The sequence below is a fragment of the Mustela lutreola genome, chromosome 4 (assembly GCF_030435805.1).
Source record: "Mustela lutreola isolate mMusLut2 chromosome 4, mMusLut2.pri, whole genome shotgun sequence".
Taxonomy (NCBI): Eukaryota; Metazoa; Chordata; class Mammalia; order Carnivora; family Mustelidae; genus Mustela; species Mustela lutreola.
The window spans coordinates 159,198,336-159,219,536 of record NC_081293.1 but is presented as its reverse complement, the minus strand read 5'-3'; the positions used below and the strand labels follow the sequence as shown (position 1 = coordinate 159,219,536).

Here is a 21,201-nt window from a genome sequence, read left to right as displayed (position 1 = left end):
TGGAATCAGAATGTGATAACTTGAAAGAGTATACCCACCCAAAGTCATTTTTCACTATAGCACATTTTTTTTTTCTATATACCACAAATACTTAGTTTCTCATAACTTAATAATCTGAATGGGACTCAGCTAGGCAGGTGGCTCTGCTGGCTTCTCCTGAGACCATTCCTGTGGCCGCAGCCATATGAAGGCTTGATTGTGCTTGTTCTAAAATTTGTACCTATAGGATTTTAATTTATGCTGATAACTGAGTCATGACACAGAAAGGTTAATACCATTGAAAGAAGATTTTTACTACTTACATTTCACCTGAGAAGGGGGCATGCCACACCATGCAGGGCTCCATGAGGAAGGACCAGGTTTTGGTTAGAAAGCAAAAGCAGGAGCAAGAAGAAAGCCTGTGCCAAGGCTTTTATTGGGATTTAGGCTCGGCAAATTTGAGTAATTTCGACAGGCTCTGGGGACTGGGGGCTGTCCCTAGCTATCTGATAGCTGCCCTTGTAGTGATTTAGGACAGGGAAAATACAGGCTTGGAGTGTGAGAATGAGATAAGCAGGTAGGTGGGGGCTTGGCATTGAATCAAGCGGTCTACAAGGGAAAGGCATGCTCCATGCAAGCTGACCACCACCTCTAGGAATTAGGTGGCCATGGAAGGGCCAGTGTCTCACCAGCTCTGAAACCCCTAAGATGTCAAATCATTACAAGATACAAAAAATTTAAAAAACAAAAACAAAAAAAAACCATGACTGATAGTGCTGCTATCCGCTGAGATTCCCCAGTTCTACACACATAGCCTCTCATTCTCCAGCAGGCTCAACGGGGCTTCTCCATATGGCAGTTCGTTCCAAGAGGCAATGCAGAAACTTGTAGTATCTCTGGAAACCAAGATTCAGAAATGACATGATGTCACTTCCACTGCATTCAATAGGTCAGAGCAAGACACAAGGATAGCCCAGGCTCAAGAGCTAGGAAGAAGAGTCCACTTTTTAGCAGGAGCCACAAAGAATTGGCAGCTATACTTAATCTATCCAAGGAAACCTATCATATCACTCACTGAATTATATTAAAATTGCCTGTTGATATGGCCAACTCATACAACGAACAATACGTTTTTTATGGGCATACCATACTTTATCTTTGCATCCAAGAGCCTGAGATAAAATAAACACCACTTGTCCAAAGCTAATAGGTGGGGAGGTCATTCAGATAAACAGAATTAAAAGAGCAAAGACAGAGAAGCAAGAAAATACAACTATATACTTTTAAGTCTTCCAATTTAATATATGATAGATGGTAGAAAAAAAGAAGTTATAAGAACCTTACATTCAAGACAAAGGAGGTGGACTTAGTTTTGGGGAAACAGGATGCCATGGAAGGTTGCCGAGTGATAAAATAACTACCACTATTTCCCTAATTTTGCTTAAATTAACTGGTGGTTCTGCTGAAGGACCAGTTTAACTAATTATTTGCCATAACAAAGAAAAATTCTAAAGGACACACAGGGGCCAGTTTATCATGCAAGGGAGTCAGTCAGTTGTCTGATGCATTAACCTCTTGGCACATCAGCACTGTTACAGAATGGCCAGAGTCAAGTTGGTCATTCAGTCATCCATTTGTTTGGGTTGATTTCTTTAGCACCTATTACAAAAAGGTGAGAACTACAGATCTCTCATACCCTCAGGAGCAACACATTACAATGAAAATAAGTCTCTGACCGAAGTCTGCCTCTCCAACAAGCACCATTTAACACGCATAAAGAGGTCTTGGAATCTGCTCTTGCAAGCTCAGAAAACTATCAACTCCAACCTTCAGACTCCTTGACAGGTAGTTTGCTTAAAGGTTATACTTGAGATAAAGGTCACAGTGTTCTAACAGTAGATCTTAGCTAACCTGAGTCAAATCAAGCCACATGATCCCTCCATGTGATGGCCAAATCCAGGGCTGAACAAGAATCCGAGGTCTAAGGTACCACCGAAAAGAGTACTGGGCTCTGAGCTTACCATATTCTTATGTCTCTTATACACACAGGCAGAGATACTCTACATTATTTCTAGACAACTCATACATTTTATATATACTACCCCTTTCATAGATACATATACATGCATTTCTTTTATTTATGGTATTTGACAAATGCTCTAGCCCACATTTATAGCTTTATCGGGACATAATTCAATTGTAAGTATATAGTTAGATCATCTAGTACAGATTCAAACAAGATCCTTGAAGTATGAGTTATCTACTGCTGTATAATAGACCACCCCAAAACTTGATGGTTTCACAGACATTTATTAGCTCCTAGTTTTGGTGTGTCAGGACTCCAGACACAATTCAGTGGGGTGCTCTGCTTCAGGTCCTCTCATATGCTGCAATCCAGGTGTTGGCTGGGTCCCTATTCACATCAAAGGTCAACTCAGGAAGGAACAGCTAGTTTCCCTAGCTCAAGCAGATGCTGGTTGGCAGGATTCCTTTCTCTGTGGGTTCTTAGACTGAGCGTCTCAGATTCTCTATGTCTGGGGGCCACCCTTACTTCTTTGCCATGTACACCTCTCCCAAATGGCAATGGCTTCATCAGCACCAGCAAGCCTAGAAGGAAAGACAGAGAATGCCTGGGAAATGGAAGTCACAATCTTTGCTAAGCTAATCTCAGAGTGACATCTCATCCCCTTCGCTGCTTTCTCTTTGTTCAAGCAAGCTGTTTGGTCCAGCCCACATTTAAGGGGAGGAGGTTGTATAAAGGGAAAAATACTGGGAAGCTGCCTACCACACCCTGTGTTAACTTCCTGGAGACTCTTGATTAGAATTTTTTAGATGTTAACCAACCACCTCTGGTTAGGTAGCTTCAGTTAGTAACTAGTCCAACTTGAGGTACAGAAGGAAATTAACACAAGTATTTATCAACTTGAAGTCCATTTTGAAATATTTTAAAGTCGATTATAGACAATATAAAAGCACTGCCACCTTCGTTACTTGGCACAAACCATATTTTTACCAGATTTTATTGAAAATCATTTTATTTCTCAGTATAAGTTCCCTATGATCACTGACTTTTTTGTTAAGTATTTCAGTTTTAGAGTATTGGAACAGGACTTACGTTTGTCTGGCAGAAAGGCAGGGCAGGTTAAGGTGCAGAAATAAATGGGCCCTAGCCCTAGAAAATTGTTTTTTTGTTTTGTTTTACTGTAAAAGGTTCACATCAGTAACGAGATGCAGTACAAAGTTACCATGTATTTACTGAGGTTACCAAAGTTGTATCTGGAAAAAACCTGTTGTTAATGAAATCATTCTTTCCAAGAAAAATGCAGAAATATGTTTGTCTATCTTGAATAGAGAGGGGAAAAACAAACAAACAAAAAACCCAGCAGGATTCTTTCTTTCTTTTTTTTAGTTTATTTATTTATTTATTTATTTTTGGACAGAGAGAAAGATCACAGGTAGGCAGAGAGGCAGGCAGAGAGGGAGGGGCCAGCAGGCTCCTTGCTGAGCAGAGAGCCAGATGCAGGACTCTATCCCAGGACCCTGAAATCATGACCTGAGCGAAAGGCAGAGGCTTAAACCACTGAGCCACCCAGCAGGATTATTTCTGCTGAAGATAATCTATTCCTTCTTGGGTATTGAAAAATACAAACTGTATATTTTGACAAGAAAGAAAATATCCTTATTCAGGATGTAATTTTTAATACCTGACATAGAATCGATAACTTCTGTTATATGACTTGGTTAAAGCAACAAAATTTTTTTCTGCAGACCAGCTTTCAGACAAACTGCTTACCAGCCTGTACTGTGAAGGGTAGTAAAAGAGAAGATAATGAACTCCCAGCCCCTGCACCAGATGAGGTTTCTTGGAAACACAGGACATGTTGTTATCCATTGCTTTATTTAAATATGACTTGGATAGAAAATCATTCTTGGGGTGCACAAACCACAGAAGGCTTTTGGATGCAACACAACCTCCCAAAATTAAATGATTCCAATATTGCAACGTTTCAATTGGATTCATGTCTAATAAAAGCCATTTTTCTTCAGTTTGGTAATTGCAAGGGCAAATCAACAGTGGGCAGAGCACACATTTTTAAATGGTGTCAATCAGGCAGCCAAACCTATAAAAGGTCACATTATTCAGGCAACATATAGCTCACTCAGTGTTGCTGGTAAAATATTTTATTCTAACAACAATAACAAACTTGTAAAGTGGCTCAAATGAAAAGCAAAAGAAATCATTCCCGTCAGCTTTTGGAAGGAGAGCAGTACTGCCATATAACAGCAGTAAGATGAAGGTTCCTATTGTTTTTGATATAATTGATAGCATCTTGATTCATGTCAGATTGGCTTTTAAATAAAATTCATGTCAGTCTATCACATAAAAACACAACATTTTCTTCTGATAACCTCATGAAGTCAAGGCAGTCTCTGGGCTTAAAGCTTGTTCTGATGAGAAACAAGAAGATCTTTATGTGGCTCTTCATTTTGTGATATAAATAACTAGAGACCCAGATAAGAAAATTATATTTACAGCCTCACTTTATTATTTTAAAATTGTTGTTTTCCTCCTTAAACGAGTCAGCTGACTCTGCATTGCTGGAAATCCCTGCACATTTTATCATGCCTGGGTCAGCAATATATTCTTGGCTTCAGAAACACTGATGTTGACAACTGAACATCTGGCCTTCCCTTTCTATTACCTTCCCATCCCACTCCCCACTCTTTCTCCCCCAAATAATCAGCATTCCCTCCTTTGCCTCCCTGGCTTACATAGCATTTAAAACTTGAATTTGGTATGTATTGTATTTATCTGTTTCCGGAGCCATTTGAATACTATTTCCAGTTCTGAAAATCTCCCAGCAGTGCCGTTTCCTGTTACTCCTTTTTATAAACCACTAAAAAGCAAGGGCAATGGTTATTCTGATGGGCTGAATCATCTGGTCACTAGTACAAGGAATTATATCCTTGTCCAAGGTCAGAATCCTTCTTCTTCTTCTTCTTTTTTTTTTTTTTTTTTTTTGCTGCCTATCATGGATGTTCTTTAAGTAGACCTAATGTAATTTCTCCCATGGTGATGTTCTAACCCTGAAGTTCTTGGAACTCCAGAACTGAGTACAAAATACAATGTGTATATGAGATATATGTTCCCTTCTTCTTGCCTTTAATCGGTTTCTCAAAATGATCTATAAACCTAAGATTTTAAGAACTACATTTCTAAACCAAGAGGATTAGTCACTTACTGAAGGAAGCATCCAGACACCCTTCTTGGACTACTGATGGTTTTGTGGGTGTGAGGGACTCTGCTCAGTAGAGACTTGCTAAGTAAAGCATACAGAGCAGGTAGATTGAGTGATCTCACAGCGTTGCCAATGCATCTGACGCATGCAGCACATACAGGAGTGCAGAACCTAACCACGGTGACCTGAATTCCATTTGGATCCCCCACATCCTAGTTTTTTTTAAAAACAGAACATTCTTTTCTTTATTATAATGTAAGATTCTTTGATAATTCTTGCCTGTCCAGTTGAAGATGTCTTGAAGAGCTAGACTTAAGTTGTATATTTTTTTTCTCTCTAGCAATACATTTTGCCACGGTTGTTGAAAAATAGCACACACTTTCTGAGGTCTTCATAGGAAGTGGTATTTAAATGGTTTAAGAAGAGGACTTTCTGTGGACTTTCCTAGAGTCACTGAGATGTGACTAGAACCCAGAAGAATCTGTTTCTGCTCCACTATTTCAGAATGGGCTGAGAAGGGAAATGATGACTTTCTAAGTGGCAGAGAGCTTCAACTTTTAAGAGATGCTGTAGATTTTTTACCAAATGAGGACACGTGTCTTGGACCCAGCATTCCCAGGTGGTTTCCAGCTTCTAAAATTTATCTCAATGTGTTTTAAGTGTTTGGTATAAATTTTATGAGACTTCACATTTCCATGCAATGTGTTAAGACTTAGATTAAGACCAAACTTACACAATTTTTTCTCACTTATGAGCAATTAAATGATATGATAAGAAAAAAAATAGCTTTATTTACAGCATCAAAGAAAAAGATTGGCAATGTGATAACTCTTACTTCAAAAATATAATCTTTAAAAACATTTTAAAACTAACTTTTAAAACAAACTGACTTTTTTCAAAGCAAGATCCTTAGAACTACTTGGTGAGTATGCATTGAATATTTTACTTTTTCCTGTGATACAGCAAGAAGTTCATCCAAATCGAACCATGCCTCCACCACATAAATCATCGAAAAGATCTGGTAACTTTCCATGTGATTCAGTTAAATCCTTTAAATCCCACAGGAGAATTTACTTGCTTTTGGCATATTTCACCATATTAGGAGGAAAACCAGTCTCTAGGGACATGGTGGTTAATGAGAATGGGCCAAGAGCAGATGTCCTAAACTCAGCTTTGTTAGCTTATGCATTTTCAGATGGTGTTTCTCTTGGTAGAGAGTTCCTGAAAAAGTTTCCTTACTGGGTTCACAAAACCCCCTAGGCTCCCCACAATGCCTTTAAAAGGATAGAACCCTTCCTCTCATAATTAAAGACAAGATAAATGCAGAGGAAAGTTAACATGTTGAAATAAATTCATTGGCACTGAGCTGAAAACCCAACTGTACCTAATATCAAGACTTTATGGGCTTGAAGGCAGCAGAAACAAATGAAGTGAAATGAGGAAGAGAAGTGAGTAGGACACTTGCAGGGAAGTCGTGGGGCCTTGGGAGGCAAACCAAATCTTCCCACTCACACTTTTGCCTAGTCGCCATATATTTGTGCATTCTCAGAGCTGAGATGGAAAGCCACCTTCTGGCAGTGGTTGGTATTTTATGGTAGTGCAAAACCTAAACTGAATTTGAAGCTAGAAGCTTTTCTCATCCTCTATTTCTTTGAGTTTCCTTATGTAAACAAGACTCCACAATGCCCAGGGGAGAGGTGGCATGGGCCCCAAGAAGACTACAGTGTGTTCAGCAGTGTTAAGACCTTCAGGCACATTCTGTTAAGAAACCATTCCTTCACATCAATGGAAATGGAAGGAAGGAGGCAAAATCACGGACTAGATGCTATCAGTTATAAACTGTATTGATGCCACAATGAAAAAAAGCATCTCCTCTGAAACACTTCACCATACACAATTCTGTAAATAACTAAATGATATAAATATTTCTGTTTCATGAATTTGAGGGTAAAATTCAAAATTCTTATTGGGGCTCTCTGCTGAAGGTCAAGGCAAAGTCTAGTTCCTCCCATGATCAGTTGATCACTGGTCATCCCTACCCTAGCAGAGTTTGAAACATCACTACTTCCAAACTGGAGGAGGGAGGACATAGGGTAAAGAAGGAAATAAAAAGTGTTCAGAGTGTGGTCGCTCACTCTGCCTTCATCAGTAATCTTAGCAGCTCCTGATAAACTCTCCCACATTTTTTGTGCCCGTTCCTGACACAGAAAATTTCCCAGAGCAGAGCTACACAATTTATAGAATTTCTACCTATATACTTTCTTTAAAACTCCATAGTTCAGCTAGCAGAGAGAAGGAAGAAAAGACCATTCAGTCTAACCTGAAAGGAGTGTATTATGGATCACTGAGGGGTTCCTTGGCCTTCCTAAGACCCACCTGGGGCTCATTCTTTCTTAAATCAAAAAACAGACTATATCTTAAAGTCTGTATGCAAAGTATCAAGTTAGATATGAGGTGCTTCTGGCTGAAGAGGAGAAAAAAGATAAAACAGTGGTATGAGAGTAGATACCAAGGCATGCCAAAGGGTATATTGTCACCTTGTCAACTGAATTCAGGTCAACGAAATATTCAAAGCCTGCAGCTGTGACCTGAGCCCATGGCTCCAAACATGGACAGAATGGCTCCTTCCAAAGTCAGCACTTAAACTAGTCACCCCCACCACAAACCAAGCCCCAGATGTTGCAAGAACTGGATTAATCTAAGGTCTTTCTGGCCTCCCACTGAACATACATATTTAAATTTTGGGACTCCAAGCCAAAATTCCCCAGTGAACCACCTTATCCTTCGTTAATTGGAAAAATAAACAGTTCTGTAGTAATGGAGAAGGGCCCTTTTCACAGAAATACCTTTGATGCTAAGGCTGCTTTAAGGATACATGTCCCCATGCCTCTTATGAATTTTAACACCAAACTCAAGGCCCCACAACACAAGAGGGCAACCAACAGTCAAGAACAGAAGCGTTTTCTATAGAGGCAATGGATAGGTCATTACAATCATTCAGACTCCAATTGAGGGGAACAAAATCAAGGCAGACTAGGGCATTGGGGAATAACAGCTGGTGCATTCAACCCAAAAGGCAGAGCTTAACAGTTATGGTGTGACTACTACACACACACCCCAGGCTATTGCTTCTCCTCTCTTGAGGTGGCAACAGCCTATGACATTTTAGCTACTGATATTGATCCTATGAAGGAGACCATGTTATGTTATTGTCAACCTACTACTTTTGCATTTGCTTTATATATTGCCATCATGGGTGGGAGGAAATAAGAGTTTATCAATATTTCCTCTATGTTTACTTTGGTGGGAGAGGGAAGAAGCTAGTATGTGCTTATATATATATACCTGTTTTCGGTTGCCTGGTTTTAAATAAGCATGACAACCTAGCTGAATGTTACTTTCTCCTCTGTGCAGAATTATTTTCAAGAAGGTGAAGAACATATATCCTCATGGTAAAAAGAACCATCTTATGTGCAGCAAAATAAGAAATGTGGTTATATAGAACTGACACATGGATGGACCAGCTCATCTTGGGCCCACACCAACAAATTGAAAATGGATAGTCAAGCCTGCTGGTTAAAAGCATGTGTGTTTAAGTTAGATGGCCTTGGGTTCAAATTCTAACTTTGTACTCACAAGCCTCAAATCAGTGGTTCAACTTCTTAGAAACTAAAAAAGACTTGCCTATTTTAGCAATTTTCAAGGTTTTTTTAGTTCCAGGACTTCTTTACATTCTTAAGAGTTCTTGAGGACCTGAAAGAGCTTTAGTTTATGTAGGTTATAGCTAGCAATATTTCCCATATTAGAAACTGACCCTGAGAAAATGTTTAAATCTTAGTTACCTAACTGTAAAATAATAATAATTACATGTTAGCATAAGTAACATAGTTTTATGAAAAACTACTAGATTTTCCAAAACCAAAAAATAAAGAGAGAAAATAGTGGCATTGTTTTACACATTTGCAAATTTAATGTCAGGTTCAATAAAGATAGATTCTCTCTGCTTCTGTATTCAGTGCATTGAGATATGTTGTTTCTGTTGAAGTCTTCAAGACTTCATTTTCTTTTTTTAAGACTTTATTTATTTGACAGAGAGAGAGAGAGAGAGAAAGAGCACAAGTAGACAGAGAGCCAGGCAGAGAGAGAGGGGGAAAGCAGGCTCCCTGCTGAGCAGAGAGCCCTATGCAGGGCTTGATCCTAGGACCCTGAGATCATGACCTGAGCCAAAGACAGAGGCTTAACCCACTGAGCCAACTAGGTGCCCCAAGACTTCATTTTCAAGAAGAACCTGACTGACCTCTTTCATAGGGCCACATTTCCAACCAAAGTGACTCCTAAAGCAATAGTTAGCCAACAAGTCAATCTCATGCAAAAAGATTTTCTCTTGTTTGTCCTCTGTGTCCAGGACCAAGTAGTTATGCAAGAGAATTTTATCACCTAGGCCTGCTTTACAATTTAACAACACCAACATTTGGAGAAGGGAAAGAACAAGTACTAGACAGTCTGCAACCACACGGAACCCTATTGTGTGGGCCAAGGTGCTCTGCTGAGCATCTGGTCATGAGATATTAATAGCCATTGCAAGAGAATAAGTTAGGAAAGCTCAGGGTTAAACCAAAGTCAACAGGTTTCTTTTATTGCAGAGCTTTTCAAATCGGGAAGAGAGTACATTGTGTTTCCCAAATTTGTTTAAGAATAAGACTCATTTTCACCAAGGCAACTATCAGTTTAGTTTGCAGAACATGTTTTGGAAACATTAACATAAACTCTAATGGCTGAGATTGGAAGTGTGGGACTTCAAAACCTCCTGGTTAGTCGAAAAGCCACAGACTTGAAATAATTTCTAACAAGGGTTAAACTATTTCTGTACTCCCAGGATTCCTTCTCTAAAATTCTAAAACTTCATTAGTCTAGAGTCCATTTGCAAGATTTGGGTTATTAACACCAAAGACTGAGCCAGAGATGAAGTCTAAAGCAAGAGAATACCAGAGGGAAGTTCTTTCCTCCACCTGAGTGTCTTCTCCCAGATCCTTCCATGGTCGATCAACCTCCCTCAGGTCTATTCAAATGCCATCTCCTCATCAGATCCCCCTCTTACCACCCAACTTAAAATTACAGCCCCACTCCCCAGCACTTCCTATCATTGAATGATTGAGTAAGTGTCTCAAGAAAGATAGGATATTAGGTTTTTACTCGAAGTTGTGGAGTGTATTTTATATTGCTTAGTCTTGCTCCTCCGTCCTTGCCTAGATCCCAGGATGCTAGACAATTACCAAGATTACATTTTGATCCTTCGGTACTGCCCCACCTCAAGGCCTAGACATCACTTTGGTGTTTGGCATCCTCAGGGTGAATAGCAGTAACAGTGGCCTCTTCATTACCAAGGCCCTCACTCTTAGCAACAACACACAACCCTCCACAAAGATGCTAGCTTGCAAAAGTGTTAAGGAGAATGGAGAAAATATTTCCATTTCCATAGAAATAAAAATGATCAGATATAAATGCAGAGAAGCTGCTCTGGGAAACAGTCATTGACCATCAAGAGAAGGTAACGCTGTTTACTTAATATTCCCCCAAATACTCAGTATTTAGCAGTATTAGCTAATTTTTTGCTATGACAAACAACTTTTTAATGAGCATTTTACAATATAACTCTTTCATATTTAGTTTATGTCTTTATGGAATATACTTAAAAGCATACGTACTGAATTCCACTGTAAACTTTATCTTGTGATTATTTTCATTAAGTCCAATTTCCTGTGTTTAAATATTCAGATCTAAATTTTGAAAGAAGTTTTATTCTTCCATCATTTTGAATGTTACCATGTACAGTTCAACCATGAACATTTTATTTTATATTGACTATTTCTACAAGTTCTTTATTTTTGGTGAACTTTTATAGTTTTCAATATTACAAACAAGAAGTGACTTTTCAGGCAGTTAATCATATAACACTTTATATTTTATATATTTTCTTTAGTAATATATATTATGAATCGAATAACAGTCTGAGAGTTTGCATTTATTTCTTGGCTAAATGATAATAAAATTATAAGCAATTCTTCTCGAATACTGCAAGGTTGTTCTGATCTGAAAATACATTCATTGTTTTCAAAAGTCTTCTGTCAACTTTGATGAATTTCAGTAGGCTCTATGGTATAATCAGCACGTCTTTGGGTCAAAATGGTTGGGATAAAAACAATGGGGACAAAATGTCCTACTTTGGATCAGCAAAGGCCAAATGGAAGATGTTAGATTTCAGTTAGGCATTGAAGGATACTTAAGATTTGCTGCCAGAAGAAAGGAATACAGATGGGCTTCATGCAGCTGCTATGCTCCATATTTTTCACTGCACCATTTGAACAGGTGGATGGTATGATCTCACTCTTCTAGCCCTATTTTGACTCATGTTATGAATTTCTTATCCAAATTTTGCTAACACTGATTAATCATCTTCTCATGAAGTCTTTCTCAGATGCAAAGTATTCATTCTCTGGTTCAAATGCCATTAAATCCATTTCCTTCTTTGATCAAATTCTATACCACACATTCACTTTTTCAAGATTTTTTCCCATTTTCATTTTTGTCCTACTGAATTATTTTTGTCAGATTATATTCCTTGTAAATTTAAAGATTTTGTGCAACATATTTTTAACTGAAATACTATTATCTGCTGGGCAATGTTCTAGATGAAGGGAATACATAGTAAATAAGACAGCTATTAATTCCTTCATTCAATGAAACTTAATACTGAATCATTAATCAGGGTTTTATAGCATCTAGAAATATTTCAGTAATAATCTATGCTTTTGTGAGCCTTCTTTTTGAAGCCACTGTTTCTAACTAGTTCAGGGTTTCTGGATCCAATTTTGAGATTTAATTGATTTTTTAAGAAGACTTGATTATTATATCAGTTTTAAAAATCTGTATCTTGCCACTGCAGTTTTAGCTGTTGACAGTTTTATTTCATGTTGATTATTTGCACCAAGTATAATTTTTTTCCCTGAGCCAATTCCCACAGTATCCAATATGCCCAACATATAACCTTTAAGCAGGTTGTCATGGACGTTAAGTTTTACCACTTGCATCTTTAGGCATTGTCAGTTTTATTTTGTGTTGATTATTTCTGCTGAGCCAAAAATTTTCCCAGAAACCTAGTAAAAATGTCCTTTGGGTCAAATTTGTGGGATCTAAACTGCAAAATATTTTTTAAAAATCCTCAACTGAAATGGTGTTGTAAAATTGTGATTCAAGACCTTGTCTTTTGGGAGAGATGCATGAGAAAATATGAAAAGTAGCACTTCTGATACTCTAATGTGCACACAAATTACCTGGGATCTTGATAAAATGCAGATTCTGATTCAGTGGATCTGGGGTGGGGCCTGATACTCTGCTTTTCTGACAAGCTCTCAGGAGATACTAATACTGCTAATCCATAGGCTGAGAAGCAAGGACTTAGAATGTATGACTTGTGGTCATGCAGGCTGGAGTTCAAGACCCTTGCTGTCTTCTAAACCTGAGGACCTTATTTAACCTCTGAGCCTGGCTTTAGTCCTTTGTAAAATGGAATGATAATACTATTACTTAACTAAGAGATTTGTTGTCAAGATTAAATAAGATGATTTATGTAAAAAACGTAGCACCTAGAAGTAATGAATGGTAACCCTTATTAACTGACGAGTAAAGGTACATGGAAAACACATAGGAGGTCTCAGGAATGAATGGTAAGTGGCTTGGCTACTCAGAATGTGATCCTTGGATGAGCAGCATCTGGGAGCTTGAAAGAAAGGTGAAATCTCGGACCCCAACTTAGACCTACTGTAAAAATCTACATTTTAACAAGATTCCTTGGACATTTGTGGCATATTATAGTTAGGGAAGCAAAACACTGGAATTTAAAGAAAGGGGGCAGGAGGCAAGTCTGAAAAGGTACCCCAAGGACTGTAAAGCAATTGTCTTACCCACTGAGAACTTTGCAAACTTTTCTGCATGGCTGTGGGGTGAAAAATACCCACCCTTCCTATCCATCCATCCCACACATTCCCACTGTCAGGCATTGTTGATCAATCAAGCACTTCTTTCAGCTGAGCGTGGGTTAATCTCAGGATCCCACCTACACAATGCCTAGGCAAGCAAGGCCTTAGCAGTGGATCCAGGGTGACAGAAATGATAATTTGCGGTCACTCCAACAGACCATTTGGAGCCATGAGAAAACTTTAAAAAGGAAAACATAAGCGTATATGTAAGGGCTTAGGAGAGTGGCACCTGGTAAACACTCAATTAATAGGAGTCAATCACTTCTACCTAGCCTAGCAACCTGTGCCAACCTTTTCTCCAAACGGTGAGTACATGAGAAAATTTAGGACAGTGTATTCATATTTTGGGGTATTATAATGCCCTTTCATTGTGAAATGATGGGAGGAGTAGAAAATGATTTCTTTTTAATTCTCATATGGCAAAACTAAAATTTTATCAAGCCTGTGTTCCCTTCATGGCAGCACGAACACCTGGAGGTGATGAGGGCTTATATTTCTGTGTCTTTAGGTCCTGGGGTAACTTGGCCTGGCCAAAAAGACATAGCCAGAGCAGAGTGGCACTTCTTTTTTTTTTTTTTTTTTTTTTTTTTTAAAGATTTTATTTATTCATTTGACAGAGAGAGATCACAAGCAGGCAGAGAGGCAGGCAGAGAGAGAGGAGGAAGCAGGCTCCCTGCTGAGCAGAGAGCCCGATGCGGGGCTCGATCCCAGGACCCTGAGATCATGACCTGAGCCGAAGGCAGCGGCTTAACCCACTGAGCCACCCAGGCGTCCCCAGAGTGGCACTTCTTATAGTTCTCCCTCTACTCGCCCCACGATGTCTGCCTTTGGACAAGTGACGATAAGAATGTTTCCTTCTGCAAATGGCATGCATCGTTCCTCTTACCACATCACACCAGAGTTGACTCTGCACTTCTAGAAATACTGTCAACAAGTAGGGGGAACCAGTGGCAAGTGCAGTGATGGCGGTGTAGAGCCAATATGAGAGAGTAGAGTCAAACTGTCCCCATGACGCACAGTCTACTACTGAGAGTCTCCGGAGAGTCTCCTTATTAGCAGGCCTCAGACAGAGGCTAACTGGGTGGGAGTAGCAGGGTGCAGGGGCCTGGAGTTGAGGAGGGCTGCTTTGCACTAGGTGACCTGAGAGGACTTTTCCAATGCGAGCATTAGACTTTTGGACACAAGTGAGCTGTTGGCTACGTTTTCTGGATGCTGCATCACCCCAGGATACCCTGAGGTCCTAGAGCCAACACTGGCTTTGACATGCATGTGCTCTCGCATCCAAGAGCTGAGCTCTCCCTGAGAGTTCACTCAGTGATTCAGAGACCAAACTGTCCTAACAAGCTGAAGAACCAAAGTCTACTGAGGTTTAAGCCTCCCCCTATTGAAAAACATTTTGTATTCATTGCTTTCTTTTTTAGGTCAAACACAGGAATCTATGTGCTGTAGTTCACCACCCACCCCTTCTTCATACGCTCCCTCGTGCTATATATGCAGTTGCACTGCCATCTGATTCTAGAAAATTAATTTACAAATGGAAGCAACAATAATGCCATATAGTGACATACAGTGTTATGTGTAATTTTCAGGCTGGTTCTTATTGGCAGGGCTCTCCAAGAGAGAAAAAAAGAAGGGGAACCAGAGTTCAGAGCTGCAGCATGTGGGGCTGGAACAGGAACCCCATTTAATACCATACTGTATTCCATATTTCCAATGGAAGACTTGTCCTGACATCTTTTTGAATACCCAACTCACCCAAGCTCATCATTAATTCTCTTTCAAAGTGTGCTATCAACAGACTTTGCATAAAAACATCTCTCAAATAATGAAGGCTTTGGTTCTACTGGATTACTTTGAAACAGTAGCCCTTAAAAACATGATTAAAAGTTTCCATTGAAGTTTATTATTAATGAATAAGGTTTTGTACTTATGCATATGAGGCCTTCTACAGAGAAGGATTTCAAATTCCTTTCTAAATGAGGCCTGGGACAAACATAACCACTTCCCTTCATGAGTAGACACACTAGAGCCGGTCTCATGTGGCCATTAGGGGCTGTGACTTAAAATGTAAAGTATTTTAACCTCTTATGAAAGGCTTAAAAAGAAAAAAAGGAAAAAAAATGGTACCCATCACTCCCAACTCCTTTGTTGTATTAACCATGTCTTTTGTTTCTGTACTCTGATGCTTCAACATCCGGGCCTTACTGACCCTGGAGAGACTGCCCGTCCTAGGGTTAGCTAACTCCTAGACACCCATGAGCATATTTTTCAAAAACACACCAACCACTCTAGAGCCCACACTCCAACCACCCCCTTCATCACCCTTCATACTCTAAGCCATGGTCCATCTAATCACCTCAGGGCCAAGGACCAACTAGGGACAGCTCCAACACCCTTAAATCCACTGAAATTATTCGATCTCCAATCTTAAGCCTGCTTGCCCTGCTTTGCTTGTTCCTTCCCACAGAAACCACCACAATAAAGGCTCTTGTCTGCAGTTCTCTCTCTCCCTCTGCCCTCCAACTGACCCCGGTTCTTCTCCGAATGCCCCCCGTCCTTCCCACCCCCCCCCCCCCCATTGGCAAATCATTCCTCTTGGGAACGAGAAGAAACTGTCTTTTCAATGGCAATCTTCCTCCTGATCTGCTGACCTCCTAACTGTACCTCAAATTTCCTATGAATATACTTTATAACTATTATTAAACACTTTATTACATAATCATGTCAGTCCTTCTCTCACCAGGTAAGAGCACCATATCTCCAGTTGTTTTATTCCCCAGTTCTTCCAGAGGGCTTCCATAATCTTCTGTTTCCCCACCACCTCTTCTCTGTGCCCTATTTGCCACCCCTTCCCACCACTACCCTGCAAGGGCCTTTTGTCTACCTTCACTAGGCAAGCAACACAGTAACGTTCCCAATGTAAACTTTCAAGATCCCAGCAATTCCTTGCTCTATTTTTGAAAACCACCCTCTGAGGCTGCTCACTTCTGTTACTACTTGCAAAAATCTGGAGTTTATTTCATTTTATCCTTAGCAGGGATTATGGAGATGTGGTTACACCTCTTCTTCCAGAAATTCCTTTGAGGATTCTAAAATGACCTCCTCTCTGTGGATGTGGAGGGTTCTTGGGTTGGTAAAGAAAACATTTCCTTCCTTCCTTCCCCAAACAATTAATTTCAGTGGGGCCCTATTTCCCTGAGAAAGAGGCCTCTGTCACCTGTGTGAGTGAGCAAAGAGATCCATTTCCCTCCATCCCCAATCCCATCACTTTTGGGTACTCCTTCAGGAGTTGTTTTGGTAACAGTTTTCTACACACAGAGGACCCGCTTTTACATTCAGTTTTATGAAGGCCAAGTAAATGCTTCCAAAAGTTACACAGAGACGAGAGATTCTCCTCCCACCAGGTTTGAGACGTGCGGGAAGATGCCGGGCTTCAAACTGTACCCCTTCCAGTGGTCCACACCCTGCCCCCCGCCCCCAAATAAAGAAAGAAGGAAAGATTGTTTTCTAATTATCCAGTGCCAAGTCCGTATCACAGGATTTGGAAGTATCTGAGGTGACCTCTACATACATGTTTCATCTCCTTATCTATGTTTTTCTAGCTCACCTCCCAACCACCCAGCATGGTTAGCTGTTTCTCTGTAATACTTCACCTGAGATAGAGGCACTGTGCAAATCTCAATAAACACGACTTGAGAATATGGAATAGGAGAAAGAAGAAAACAAGAGAATTGACTTAGTCACTCACGGTTGAGGGGATTTTGATTGAATCTGGGTTTGAACTGGGAGACTAAGGACACCCACAGAACAGTATGTCTAGTTTAGGGCATTGGTATTTTTCTGGGAAATAAGGCCCTACCTCTCTCCATATGCAGCGCTGGAACTGGGAATTTTAGAAAATTATTCCCTCCCATCACCTGAGGCAGATGTTCTCAGTACTCTCCCCATGGCTCTGTGCCCCTCTTAGCTCAGTGCCTCTGGACCAAACTGCAGCCTCTCCGGAAATACACTGATGTTTCTGCTGGAAGGCCTCTGCTGCTACTCAGTAGGTCAAAAACACAAGAGAATTCATGTCACCCATGAAGAGCTCCCCAAAACATACCAATGGGTATTGATGTAAAAATAGCTTAGCTCCCTTACCTCTCAGGGGGAGAACATCCTACCCAAGGCTGTTCTCTATTCTGGCTCCCAAAAATCCACAGCAGAACTAAACTTCAGTTTCCCACCGTGGGAACTTGCTTGACAATGAGCCCTTACCTTGGCTTTCTTTTCTTCCCTGTCTCACTTCCCCACTCTCCCACCAGTGTTTCATGGGATCTCCTCTATTAGAGTCCTTGTCATAGTATCTGCTTCTATAGGAGCTCAAACTAAGACCATTTGTGAAAGAGATCAATCCTCTTGTTGCAAGTTCTTTTTCAGAATAAGATGTGGACTTTACTGGAGTTGTTCATGTACATAGTTATTATACATTTCACAGCGTGCTAAGCCGTGCCTCTAACTAGAAAGAGAGGCTTTTCCTATTACTAGCCATCCTGCACAGTAAAGAGCCATTCAGTATTAAGGTCAAAAGCCAAGACTCCAGAGTCAGAGTGCTGGAGAAACTAGTGCACACTTATCCATCCATACATGCATACATACATATAAACATAACTTGCCCAAAAGATACACCCATATCCTAACACCTGCTAGGTGTGCAATTTTGAGTAATTTATTCTCCAGGCTTCAGTTTCCTTATCTAGAACAGAACATAATAGTTGTCCCTACCTTAAAGGATTAAATGAGATAATATATGCAAAGCACTTAACACATCGTCTGGTGCAAAGCAAATACTCAATAAATGTCAACTCCTCTTATCATTCTTGTACTTTCAGTTTAAATTACTCCTCCTAAGGGAAGCCTTGCCTGACCTGAGATTAAGTCTGTCTCATATGTTCTCATAAATTCCCATGCAGCCCCTACTATATACATACATTGTATATATGAAGAATATATGTATGATATATTCATACATGTATATCTTCAATGTGTAGCACAGAGCTATTCACATAACAGATGCTCAGTAATGGGTTTTGAAGGAGCAAATAGGTAAATAGGATAGGATCCCTGCCTTCAAAGAGTCATAAAATTTAAAGGCAAATGTGGACAAATTCCTGTAGAATTAGACCCTTACAAAGTATTGCACTCCTTCACAACAGTCCTCCACAAATAGTTACCCAAAAAAAGAGCCCTGCTTTGGAAAAGCTGCAAATCCTTCTAGAAAGTACTGCTGTGTTCAGGTCACTGCCTACCTCCAAAGTCTCCCTAGAGAAAACACATTAGCCCTTTTACTTTCTAATCAGCAGGGTCCCTTCCAGAATATTCTAGCACTTACAAGAAGCTTTCATTCACCATGATTTCCCCCTAAAGAAATCCTAGCTCTGTACTATTAACAGCTTTTCCTTAGTGAACTGAGGGAGAACTGGGGACAGGAACCCTACTATTTCCCTGTCCTCAGCGTAGAATATTTCTCCTGTGCTCTTTTGCCAAAAGTGGTACTCGAGAAGATGTAAGAGGGGAAGACGAACTGATTATTGCCAAGATAGCCCTGGATAATGCTACCCATCTAGGCCATACCCTCTAGAACACGGGCAGGGAATTTGTTTTCCAGTTCTTTACTATTTGATAAACACAGATCTGCAAAGATACAGTCCAGCTTCTATGGAACATTCCATTATTTGGAAATGTCACTTTAACCGGGGCCACCCTGTTTGAGTCACTGGGTCATCTGAAGGTCACAGAAAGGTGTAATTCCTTTCCCCGCCTCTCAGCACAGAGAAAGGCAAGGGCACCAAGAAAGCAATGCCTCAGTTGGGAGTCCCATCCGTGGGCGCCCTGGCCGCAGACTGCCTCCCCACCTCACCGCCTAACACCAGACAGCTCCAGATGGTAACCATTTTCATGTTTTTCCAGTTAGGTTTGGAACTGAACCAGTGTCAGCATTCTTAATTCTATGAGCAGACACTCTTGAAAATCCCACTTCTCTGTAATGGGATTATCTGGGGTCAGCTGCTGCCATTTACTTTTTTCTGTGCTTCTCCCCAACCCCCATGTTGGTGCCCAGGCTTTCAAACGAGGAGCCATCGGGCACCCCTCTGTAGTGGCAGAGCACACAGTGTCAGAGGAGGAGGAGACTGTGTCTTGTTTTACACTGTTAAAAATGGTTTATCTGATTATAAAAGCTGTGAGTGAAAAATAAAAGCTTCCAAAAAGTAATAAAAGCAAAATAAAATTCATCATTATCTTACTATTCAGAAAAGAAAAAAAAAAATCTAACCAACCAAAGACCCATCATTAGCATCTGATGTCACTTTTGTAGGCTTTTATAATACAACATACGGCATACATATTTTCTTTTGTTCTTTCTGTATCCTTGCAAAATTGGGATCATATAAACAATGGATCTTGATAAATCTCCAAAAGAACCTCCCCCAGTTTTTTAAAGTGGTTTTAATCTCTACAGCAAAAGTGCGGTGTTAAATGGCAAAGGTGAGAGCACTGCCTGAGGTAGGCTGGCCAGAAGGCAGAGCAAACAGGTACAGCCTGGCTTCTGAGTCCAGCAAACCTGTAATAAACTCCTGGGGCCTTCGACTTACTAGCTCCGTGTCCTTGGGCAAGTTATATAACCCTTCTAACCGACAGCTACTTATCTGGTGCACAGAAAACAATTAGCACATGCCTAGCAAATAGGTAAAGATACAAATAATGTTAGTACCTGTCTCCTCAATGACAATGTAGAGCCTAAAAAAGACTTTCATCACTTCCTCTGGCTAACATGTCATTTTTCATCACTTCCTCTGGCTAACATGTCATTTTTAAGAAACAAGGGTCAATTTATATGATAATTACTGATTCTATTAGTCTCCTCTGGCTGCTATTACAAACTAGCACAGACTAGTGGCTTAAGTAACACATATAAATTTCTCACAGTTCTGGAGGCTAGAAGTCCAAGATCAAGATGTTGGCTGGTTCAATTTCTGGTGAAGGCTCTCTTCCTGGTTTGGAGATGGCCACCCTCCTGCTGGGGCCACACGTGGCAAGGAGAGAGAAAGAGAGGGTAAGGTTTCTGATGTCTCTTCCTATAAGGACATGAATCTTATCAGATCCACTTTAGTGAGTTTATAAAGTGAGGTTATAAGTGAGATTATAAAGGCAAGGCCTTTATAACCCCACTTAACGGAAATTACTTCCTTAGAGGCCCTATTTCCAAATACAATCACATTTGGGGGTTAGGGTTTCAACCTTTGAATTTGGCGGTGGTTCAGTCCAAGGCACTGATTAAGACTATTAGCAAGTTGTAGTTTAGTCCTATGGAGAAAAGCAATGGGATCCTTTTAGCCTACAACTGAGGTGGACGTGCAGAGAAAGAAGAGGGCAAGGTGACTGCTTCCCACTGTACCACGAGAAGCACAGTGAATCCACTCCCACACGTTCTTCAATGCCTTTGTCAATGCCCAAAGAAAAGCACAGTTCACCTCACCAGATTCGTAGAGGAAGTCCTGTGTTGAAAGCATACTGTTTTGGAGGCTTGTGCAATCAGAGTAGCTCTTAGCTTCATAGTAGGTATGGTTTCTAGTTTCAGTTTTAGATGAAGAAAAGATAAAAAGGACATTAACGCCTTTTTAGAAAATGAAGGCAACTCCTTCCTCCCCAGCTGTGGGAGGAATTTCCTAGTTTTGCTGCAGCTGGATGGTGAAGGGCATTGTTGAGGAAGACAGAAATTCATAGTAATCCCAATATGATGCATCTCGACTCACCTGTTCCCGTGTACCACCCTTCGAGCCAGCTCTGTGGACACTGGTCTGACCCCTTGCCTTCAATCCAGCTTCTCAAATTCAAACCTCTGATGGGCCCAATGTATTCTACCTGCAGACTGTGAGGGAAGTTTTGGTTCCAGAATCCCATTAACC

At 40.4% G+C, this 21,201-nt stretch overlaps 1 protein-coding gene across 1 annotated transcript in view; it reads right to left on the bottom strand.

Annotated features, from left to right (window-relative positions):
• BMPER (BMP binding endothelial regulator) overlaps nt 1-20,407 on the bottom strand; it is a 296,813-nt gene extending 276,406 nt beyond the window's left edge. Inside the window, exon 1 of the mRNA XM_059171541.1 lies at nt 20,220-20,407. The gene's annotated coding sequence lies outside the window, so the exon portion shown is untranslated. The remainder of the gene's footprint in view (nt 1-20,219) is intronic.
• Nucleotides 20,408-21,201: the final 794 nt, after the last annotated feature.